Here is an 11,069-nt window from a genome sequence, read left to right on the forward strand (position 1 = left end):
TGTTCTTCTGTACAGAAATAGAATTGAGATAGGCCTTTTTTTCAGATCTCAGTACAGAAACTATAAAATTACGCAGTTCTTTGTATCGGCCCAATCTTGAAGCTCTTTAGTACTCTTAAAATTTTATAAGGCTTTATTTCGCTTCTTTGTGACAGGCTTTAAATTTTCTGTTAGCCACGGAGCATGAGGTTTTGTCACTCTAGCGACTAAACTAAATGCACTAAAGGGAGCATGAATTTAAAAAATTAGTAAAAAGACGTACATTTTTGTCTATGTCATTGTCATAAACAAAGGCAAATTGTAGAGATCGGAGAAAAAATAATTTGAAACAAAACCTTTAAAATAACGATACGTAACAAGTTTTGATGTAGGTTTGTTAGATTTTAGATTTAAGTCATGAAAAACGAGTCTGTGATTTGAGATTCTATCGGTAGAGAGTGTACCAGAGATTGTAACTAATGTGGTATCACTGATAAAAATTAGATCTATAAGCTTGCTTGAGTTTTGAGTTATGCGAGTTGGTTCGTTAAGTATTTGTACAAGATTATATGAGTCAGAAATGAAACAGTTAAGGACAACAATATTAAAATCAAAAAAATTAATATTAAAGTCTCCCAAACATAATGCCACATTAAAATTTGGATTAAATTCAGATAAAATATTATCAACATCTTTTAAGAAAGGACCTATGTTTATATTTTGGGGTGAGATTAAAATTACGAATGGCAATAGAAGAAGATTTTAGCTTTATTTAGTAAGATATATTGGGTGGTTCTTTAGTTATTAGGAAATCGAAGGTAACTAAATCTATGTCTAAATGATCATGGCACCCACACTGTCTCCTCTAATATAGCAAAATAATGGATATAGACGTCATTTTACCTATACAATTTCAAATGCCTCACTAACATTATCAAAATAAACGAAAGCGGTAAAATAAATATGGTCACTGATGTGTTCATGACCGTATTTATTTTTTAGATTTAAGACATATTTAGTTACAACCAAAACTTAGACATTACTATATAAACTGAAATAAATTATATATGGAAAAATATTTTTTTGATTTTTTTCTAAAAAAAAAGAGTTTTTTTTTGCCAAGATGTAACAAACCCTAACTTTTTTCTGAGAAGCGAAATATAAAGCGATTTTCTTATAAACTGCGATAAAACGGAAATAGCGGAAATTCCCTTAGATACATGAGCCAGTAAAAATGGATTTAAAATACGATAAGTCTAGGTAAAAGCATAAAAGCGTTTTACTTTATGAGACCAGTGAGCGAGCCCGCCTATAAGATGAAACTTTTTCCATCTTCTGGACTTTTAAAATTTTCAGTCTAACATTTTATTTGCTCTGTCCAAGGTTAAGAATTTTTAAGGTTCTACGAGTTTTAGCATGATTTATTTGATATTAGCGTGTTGAATTGAAAATATATTTATATATTAGTAAGCAATTTATCCTTTAGAAGTTTTCCTATTTTTAATTTATATATAAAAGGTAGGCAGAGTGTAAAATATTATTTGTGTACCTTTTTTTATATAATAAGGCTCATATTAATTATAATAAATAGTAATATAACATTGTTTACTTCAGATGCATTATTAATCATTTTATGAAATTGCCTAAAGAAATATATACTGATTTATTAAATATGTAGTAATGAAATTAATTAGTAAGTACTTTATTGGTAAGCATAGTAAATTGTTTTAGTATTGCAAAATATTGGTTTAATTTTCTATTTAAAAAGTATATTTTGACATATTTTTTAATTCCACATTAATTTACTTCTATGAATATTATTAAGGCTTAATAGTATTAGTTTATTTTTGTTTTTCTTTTATTTCTGTGTTTTATAAAGCAGAAATAAATCTTCAGATTTATTAACTTTTTTCGTTTTTGTTTCCTTAAACGCAAAGAATGAGAATCATTGTAAATAAGTGTGACTATTAAATTATTTGAAAAAAATTTGCTGTAGTTATGTGTCGTATTTAACTCAAACACAAAACATGTTTTATGGTTTAATTGGAGGTATCCTAATAAAAATGTCACGATGTTTTTGTACCAAAAACTTAGACTTTTTTTAATAGCTTATCCAGTAATCAAAACTAAAGGGAAAAGCGCTTTCCAATATCTTCTGCATGAATAAGATATTACTGTCTTTTAGAGCTTATATTACTTTAAAGTGTTAAGTTTTATATTACTCTAAAGCTTGTAAAAATTGGGGCCGAAATACTGCCCACAGAACAATACGAGATGTGACGTCACTTGTGTGATCCAACGTTTGGTATTTTCGCAATAATTCACGTGACTTAATAATGAAATTATTTGTTTTTAGACATTGCAATAAATATGTAATAAAAATAACTAATCTTAGAATAATTAATTATCTTAGAATTATACCAATACGTTTACAAGGATGCTAGCCAGTCCTTTAATTTAAATTCTTAAGCCTACAAAAAAAGGAAAAAGTTGTAACACGGTGGGGACCGAAGGAATGCAAACACAAATAAATAATGTTTTTACTTATCTCTGATTTAGGGAGGTTATTTTTATATAAGATTTAAAAAAAAGATATTAAGAAGATATTAAAAAAAAAAGAAAACATAACTGCATTTTTAATATATAAAAAAACTGTTCGTTTTTTTTTAAAGTTTTAGGTGAATTTTAAAAGAACTTTGAATAATAAAATTTGGTAGCCTCTCAGTATTTTGGGATGTTCCTCACAAACGCTATGTTCACAGCACATTCCTCAGCTGATAAATTTCTATTTTCATGAATATTTTGGGTCATTATAGACTGCAAGTATATTTAAATAAGTTTAATGTTTTCAGTACCACGTACAACTGAAACTACACACATATAAATGGCAAAAATGCGCTTTTCCGAAATTAGGTTTATTTACCATTTTTTTATAACCATACAACAATGCCAGTATTTATTTATTGCATTTAATATTTGAAAATTTATAAAACGATGTGAAGAAATATTTTAAAGGTATTGGTGTAAATTTAAAAAATTTTTGTCCGGCCGAAATTCAGGTTTTTAAAATTATGCGGTAATTTTGTGGTGCAGTGTATTTAAATAAACAATAGTTACATATTTCTTTGGTATAACTGAAATTATTGTATGACACTCAAAGATTCTGCAATGTTACTAAATATTTAAAATTTTTCTAATATTGTAATATTGTTCCTTTATTTCTTTGATGTCAGTCCCGGAGGAGCACTTTTAATAGTTTAATAATTTAAGGCTGTAGTAAAAAACTTTATAGTCATTACAAAATCTACTTTCGGTAAAACTGATTGCACTTTTTCATAGCTTTTGTAGTAAAAATTGCATGGGTAAAAATGATGGTGAAGGATATCTACGTGGGTCTTACAGAAAAAAAACTTTTTAGTATAAATTATTATGAATTTGCCAATTAAATGTGCCTTATGGCAGATAGGATTATCTGGAGCATAAATTACAATCAGCTAGCCCACCAGTGTAGTGTGGTGAAACTTAACCGAATAAGTATATATGTACCTATAAGCGCTACCTGCTTTACCTTGCTTTACCCTCGTGCAATGCTACTCCAAATCTTGCCTCAATATGACCTTGAATACGGCTACGAACCTGAAGCAGAAAGTATTACTAGATAAGTAAACCACAACTAATTTAGATCCGCAAAATGAAATATAAGAGGTAATCTGTAAATTCAGCTTTAGTATATTGGCAAGGGGAAATGTCACAGTTGTTAAATAACCTACGCCATATTTTAGCGAGTAAGCGCCTTACTCGGTTGCCTTACGATATCTTAAGCGTTACGTCATCATATGGCTGCGCTCGAATGACGTCATGTCTAACAGCTGTCAGAGTCTAAATATTAGCTTACCTTTCATCGGTATTGCATGCGTTTTGAAGACTGACCTAAACCATGAGAACACCCAATCGTCTAAGTTTTAAAAAGTTTTTAGTGTAAATCCGATTTCATACATTTTCAGTATCAGATCTAGATCGAACAAAATACAAATTAATTTCGCCCTAAAAACGTTTATAAAGGGCAGACATTCGTCGCAGAATTTCACCTTTACGTTCTTAACTGTATTTTTTGCAAATCTATTCGCTCTTTTGATAATTTATTTTTTTCTGCATTTTTATTTGGTTTGGTCTCAACTGTCTCATATACATTAATATTAAATAAATTATAGCTAATACTAAGAAATATAATGCTTCTCAACTCTAAAAAAATATCAAAAAATTGATATCAATATTTATTGTTCATTATTGTTTGTATAGCTTCCCTTTGACTTTGACATATCGAGTTTATGAGCGGTCTCGGGGACCGCTAATAAATGCTTAAAGCGCCTTATAGGATGACGTCATGACTTGATCGCCCGAATGAGATGTCTTAAAGACCCTTACTCGCTAAAATGTGGCTCTAACCTCTAACTATTAAAGTTCAAACTTCAATGTGTCAAAGGCTAAATAAAGAAAAGAACATTAGAATTCATTAGAACTAAATCAATTTAAAAAATTTGAAATGATGAAAAATAGAAAAGTTGCGTTATTTAATGCTAAGATTAAATCCTGCTTGAAATTAAAAAGCTATTTACACGAACCAAAACGCGGTCCTTTTTGCTTTACTGATCTCTAAGTTTTCCGAAAGGTCCAGTTGATTATCTTGTTTACACTGGTACAATGAGGTCTTTTCATTGACAGAAAGAATTAACCTGAACATACGGGGTGATTAGCAAAGGCAGACTTAGCCTCTCTAACCGAGACTCTAAACACCAAGCTTATATAATATTTTACCCTCCTAGATGCACTCCTATCAAATTCACTTACATAATTTGCTGGACGGCATTTACAATTAAGAGCATATACCCCCGAAGTAGAAAAAATTTAATTTTTGTCCTATGCTTTAAAAATGTGTTTTTTAAGACTGTCTTAAAAGAAATAAGAAAGAAATAATTTCCTTTAAGTATTACTTAAAGGAAAAAAAATATTAATGGCAATTTTTTTTTAAAGAAAGTTATTTCCGACAGTGGTAAATTGGACAATCTGTAAAATAGATGAACTGTTATGGGATTTGACATCAATAATAGGCAGTTTTCGAAACCATTAAAAAGTATCACCGGTAACCACTAATTGACATGTATGACATTTGAAGTGTCATTTATCGTATATCTCTACCAATACCCTCCGCTATCTTATGGACGAGAGACAGCCATAAACATAGCGAAACGCATGCGCATTAATGTTGTTTACATTATTGTCAAATAATAATAATTCATAATTCATGTTTATTTAGTCTCCTTTTGTCTGAAATAGTAAGAATAAATTTGTGTTTTTTTTTAATTTTGTGTAACAATGACCACGACCAACAATCTAAATTCCAGTGTCTTGACAAAATTCAAGAGAAATAGGGTTAGCTTTAATGATGAAGATGACCAAATACTTCTAATGCACATCCTAGCTAATAATCCCTATTGTTGATCCAGCAAAATAGAACATCATACACAATAATTTTTGTCAATTTACAGGAAAAGATATTACTGTAAGGGGAATGAAGGAACATGTAAATTACATTCTAAAAAATTTTGAGAGGAAAGAAAATGAAAATAGAGCCCGGTATATTAATCACATTAAAAACAAATTTTAAAGTTGTTAATATTATTTCTGTAATTTTAAATCGATTTTAGATCAGGAGTTGAGGAACTATATACTGGCTTGGATGGATTATTGCAAGAATTCTAAAAGAAAAAGAAATTATTAAAAAAGAGGCCAAAAATTCTGAGAAAGGCAAATTGTTGAGGGAGGGTTTAACACAACAAATTTATAAATTGGATAAACAAGCAGTTATAGATCCAAGACCATCTTCATCTTCTCCATATCAGGAACAGCAGGAATGTGATTGGGCCCCAAGCAATCCTAATATTGAATATATGTTTGGTAATTATATTTTTGATTAACTTTAAATACAGTAGATCCTTCACCTCCAAAATTTGTAATTAAAAAAGAAATTAGATATAGACATTTAGGTATAAAATTTACTATATTTTGGTTTTCAGGAGAAGAGAGTGCTACAATTCCAAATAAACCTCAATTTCCAATACCAATAAAGGATCACCTCTTGGATCACCCAGTAATTAATGAATTTCACAGAGAAGCCCAATCAAACATTCAAGGTAGTTTTATGATTAATACCAACCATTATTTATGATAATTTTTTGTTATGTTATTCTTTCATATAGTGAAAAAAACTTGTGATTTTAATCTGGTGTATTTCAGGCCCAAGTCGTAAAAGAAAAAGCAGAGTAGTACAAAAAAATTTAAAAAAGAATACTTAACAATTTTTGGAGAAAAAAAATAATGCCATACTGAAAATTAGAATAAAGGAATTGCAAATTGAGGAAAAAAAACAACAAATAGAATCAGAAAAGTTGGAAATGGAAAAACAAAGACTGTCTTTTGAGCAGGAAAAGCTTGCCATGGAGAAAGAAGAAAGACAGGCTTTGATGCATCTATTAAAAACCCAAGAAGCACTTGTAAATGACCTTTTAAAAAAGGTTTTACAAAAATCGGTAGAAGATAAGGATAAGCCTTTAGCTCTCTGTATTGAAGATAATTTAATATAAACTTAGTTTAAACGTTTTTTTTTAAGAGACTTTGAAAATTTAATCTTTTTACATACTCCAAGAAACATGCAAGCAAAATATGTTACTTTAATAAAGAAGTGATCTTGGAGTATGTGAAAAGTTTCAAAAAATTTAATTGTCAAAGTTTTTTTTTATCAAACTTTAGATCTTATGTTAGATAAAAGTAAATAAAAATCAATGTATCTATAATTTTATCAATTTTATTTCTATTAACATTTAACGCCCTTAAAAAACTAAATTATAAGATACTGTAACATGATTTGGCTAAAAAAACTCTAGACTTTTTGTGTATATTAAAAAATATTTGTAATATTGAGATGACTGTAGAGTAAACATTTTATACATAAATCACATATTAGTTATAATTACTGCAGATATTCTTCTAATTCTACAGGGTTAATATTAAATGACTGGGCTGTTTGATTACTATATAAACAACAATGACAATTTGTCAAAATAACTGCAACACTATACATGAGACCTTCTTCTTGCAGGAGAAGTTTCTGATTTTTTTGTAATCTAGGAATGCGAATTCAGCAATAACCTTTCCAAAACCCCACTCTACTGCAACTCTCGCCCGACTCATTCTTGCATTAAATTCCCTCTGTTCTTACTTCAGACCAGCTCGAAATGGGGTTAACAGCAACTCCCTTATTCCATATCCCTTATCACCATACACAATAAAGTTTTCACCATTGGGAAATTTTGTACTTTCCTTCTAGCTGGTTGTAAAGCTGAGATTCCCTTAGAATGGTAGAATCATGTTTTCTTTCCTCATAGGCACCTTTTAAATTTATAATGATTCCATCTGGACAGGTACGACCCTGAAATTTGACACAATGATGTCGTTTATGTCCGGAGTAGTATCCTTCTTGATTTTCACTTACTACAGATCTACAGATGCCTTGAGTTGTCCCATCAATAAAAGCTCAACAATTGGGAATTGGTACGCCTTTTATATTTATTGCATTAGCAAACAACCTAAATCTATCAAGATTCAACCATTGCAAATCTCTTAGATTAGACAGTTTTTGCCCAAAATTATCATATACAGGATGTATCATATAATTAATTATTTTGGATAATGCTGGAGGTGATTTGCCAAAGAAGGGTTCTAAATCACTTAGTCTGTTAGGATAGGCCAATCTCCTTAAAAGAATGCAGAGTCCATCTTGACCAGAACACTTATGTCCACTATCAGTTGTAAATTCATTTAGAAGTCGGAGTGCACACATCAATCTGGGTATATCTGTCTTCTCAAATCGAAAATACAGTCTACATTCTGTGTTGGATAAATTGTTTAAATTAAAATTGCCATAGATATTGGCTCGGTATATATTATTAATAGGTGGATTAATTATTTCTAACAACAGGGCATCATCTAAGTCGCTGTCAGAGCTGGAGAAATCTAGGGCTGCAAAATCCTCAATCATGTTGTAACTTAAGAAAAACAATGAACATGAATTTCATGGAAATAAAGCTTTTTGCTATCGTTAGGTTAGCGGTAAACGTATTTCGAAAACATTTTTTGGGGAGTTGTCAAACAGCGGCTAAGATAACGTTTATGTCTATGTTAAGCGTCAAAACATATCGTTAAAACATCTTCGAAAACTACCTAATAGCTCAAGAAAAGGCCACTTACCAGCATTTTCTATTTTCAACGTAAACTCTATAGAAGGGTGTAAAGTATTAAATTAGAAAATTATCATTATCTATCCTTATTATGAAAATGTCATCCACGTATCTCTTATCATGCCAATCCAGTGTTTTATCCGTAAATTAAATGATCGCATTAAAAAAAAATGGTTTAACACTAAAAAATTAAGAGACGAAGATATCTCTGGGAATAAGCTCGAACGTAGCATCTTTAAAAAAACGGAAATCCAGTCTTTTGGAGAGATATTAGGTGAATGGTTTTTAATATCAAGAGAAATTAAAATTGAATTATTTTCTTATTTTTGAGGGAATTTACAATATTGATTGAATACTTAATGGAATAGAGATTTTCAAATTGAGGGGTTTCTCTAAAAATATTATTGAGCTAAGAGGATAGGTTATACACTGAGAAATTAACAAAGGATATTACAGGTCTAATTGAAATATTTTCTTTGTGTATTTTCGGTAGGTCTTATAACAAAAGTATTCTCGGATCGTCTAAGGTCTTCTTTACTCTTGTAAACAACGAGTTGGTCTTGGTTAACCTTTTGAAAGACATCCAAGTCCAAGAAAACTTTCACACTTGCAGTGTAGTCCAATCTTCTAATTACAGTATTACGTTGTATTTTAGATTTAAATACAACGATAATCAACAACAACCCAATCTTAATATAAGTTTAAGACTTTTTTCAAAACTTAATTAATCATAACCAAATTGACGGAATTTTGGGTTTGTAGGTGACATTGAAAATATTTGCCAGAATGTGTAATTATTTGTTAAAGTAATGGTCATATGTATATGCTTCTAAAAATTTTATTATTGAAAAAAATGTACTAAGGTATTCGATAATTACGACATTGCCAATAGCTGATAACTTATCCTCTAGATATTAAGTTCAAAAAATGTCATGTAGTTTTAGATCCAAATATAATATAAATTTCCAAGGTAATATATATTATACAGTAAGTAATTATAATTTTATTTAGAACATAGATCTTGATTTAAAACAAAATCAATTCATATTTTATCATTTTTTATTTCGCAAGGAATGTTTGAAGATTCTGTATTTGCAACATAATTCCTAGATCTATTGACAATAGGTATTAAAAAACTTGCTTTTGTTATTTCCTTCAATAATGTTAAATATTAAAAGGGTTATAGTAGGGTAAATAGAGGAGAGATGACGCACTTTTTTTCCAACTAGTCTGGATTTTAAAATTAAAAAAAAAAACTAAAAAACAAATTCGGATTTTTGTGAAGAAAAGTATTAGTTTTTTATTAGAAAGCAAGAAATTGACAATAAGATTTAATGTTGGCAAAAATCCAAATTTATTTTTTTCTTATCTTTGCGTCATCTCACCCTATGTATATAGGAAAGATGACGCACTGCCTAAGGTGAGTTGACGCATTCTTTTTTAAGCCACACTTTTCAAATTTAATTTTTGAAATTAGGTGTTTAAATAATTAAAAACATAACATCAATATTTTAAAGCTTTTATTAAAAAACAAATCTGTTTCAGAAAAAAGGAACGTCTGAAATGTCTTATTGGCTATCTATTGGTAATAAAGAATTACCTTTTTTGGGCTGTTTTTTCCCACACAAGTCGCAGAAATTTAGATATTTTGTGCATTCTTCATGCATCCATCTCATACACTGAATGCACTGTATCCAGTCTTGTTTTTTTTTGGTTTTGCTGTATTCCTCTTTACAACCAACGCAGATATCAGATTCATCGTCACCACTCGTCGAATCGTCGTAGGTAACTTCATTATTATCGTCGTCAGATTCAGACTCAGATACCCATTTTTTCTTAGCACCTTTCTTTTTTCCCTTTAACATTGAACTTTGGCCTTTTTTTTGCTTTGCTTTCTGCCTTATCCTTTTTGTCTTTCATATTTTCAACAGACGTTAAAATGCTAGCCAGTTGTTTGGCTCGTTTTCTTACAGTCTCTACAGCACGTGCCACTGGTACTGGAGATATTTGGTCTAGCATTTTTCAGGGAGTTATGGTATCTGGGTTAGACCAATGAGAACAACCTGGCTGTGGCTCCGGAGAATTATGGCTTATTTTGTTAATGTCCGTGTTATTATCGGAAACTTCCTGTGGAGCGTCTTGTAGACTTTCCTCTGTCAGGTAGGCATAGTCAGGAATAACATCCAGATTAAAAGGTGCGATACCTGTTGCTCTAAACGATGAAACTGCATTTTTTATGTTTGCAGACTTTTCCCACGCAGAAGCAAGTAGTTGTCCAAATTGGAGCCTGGTAATGCGTCTTTCGGGATTAGCTCGTAAAAATAAATTGCAAGCATCATAATAGAAAGCTTTAAAAGACTTAAAAAATCCTCTGTCTAATGGTTGCAAGAACTGCGTGGTGTGGCTAGGTAGACAAAATAAAATAATATTATTTTTAGCAGCATACTCCAGCATTTCTACATTGCTGCAATGGGAGGAATGTCCATCAAGCAGCAATAGTACTTTTCCCTAAGGTTTCCGTGGTTTAAATTGGTCCCTAAGCCATTTAAAAAATATTTCACTATTTACATATGCTGACTTTTCTGACATGTAGACTAAAGAACCTGGCGGCATCCCATCTTCAAATTCGGGTTTTTTTTTTTGCCTTTAAAGACACAGGTTGGTGGAATGTAGGTGCCTTCTCCGTTGCAACATACAATAACGGAAATGGTTTCTCCCTTCTCAGCAGATGCGACTGATGATATATTTTTGGAGCCCTTTGCAGCAATAACATGTCCAGGACGCGTATTTAACTGC

At 30.5% G+C, this 11,069-nt stretch overlaps 1 long non-coding RNA gene across 1 annotated transcript; it reads left to right on the forward strand.

The window, feature by feature from the left end:
- The first annotated feature begins 5,733 nt into the window (after positions 1-5,733).
- LOC126737678 (uncharacterized) lies at positions 5,734-6,588 on the forward strand. The gene is made up of 3 exons (XR_007661075.1): positions 5,734-5,934; positions 6,054-6,170; positions 6,274-6,588. It is a non-coding gene; the product is annotated as an uncharacterized LOC126737678 (long non-coding RNA).
- Positions 6,589-11,069: the final 4,481 nt, after the last annotated feature.

The sequence above is a fragment of the Anthonomus grandis genome, chromosome 1 (assembly GCF_022605725.1).
Source record: "Anthonomus grandis grandis chromosome 1, icAntGran1.3, whole genome shotgun sequence".
NCBI classification, from domain to species: Eukaryota; Metazoa; Arthropoda; class Insecta; order Coleoptera; family Curculionidae; genus Anthonomus; species Anthonomus grandis.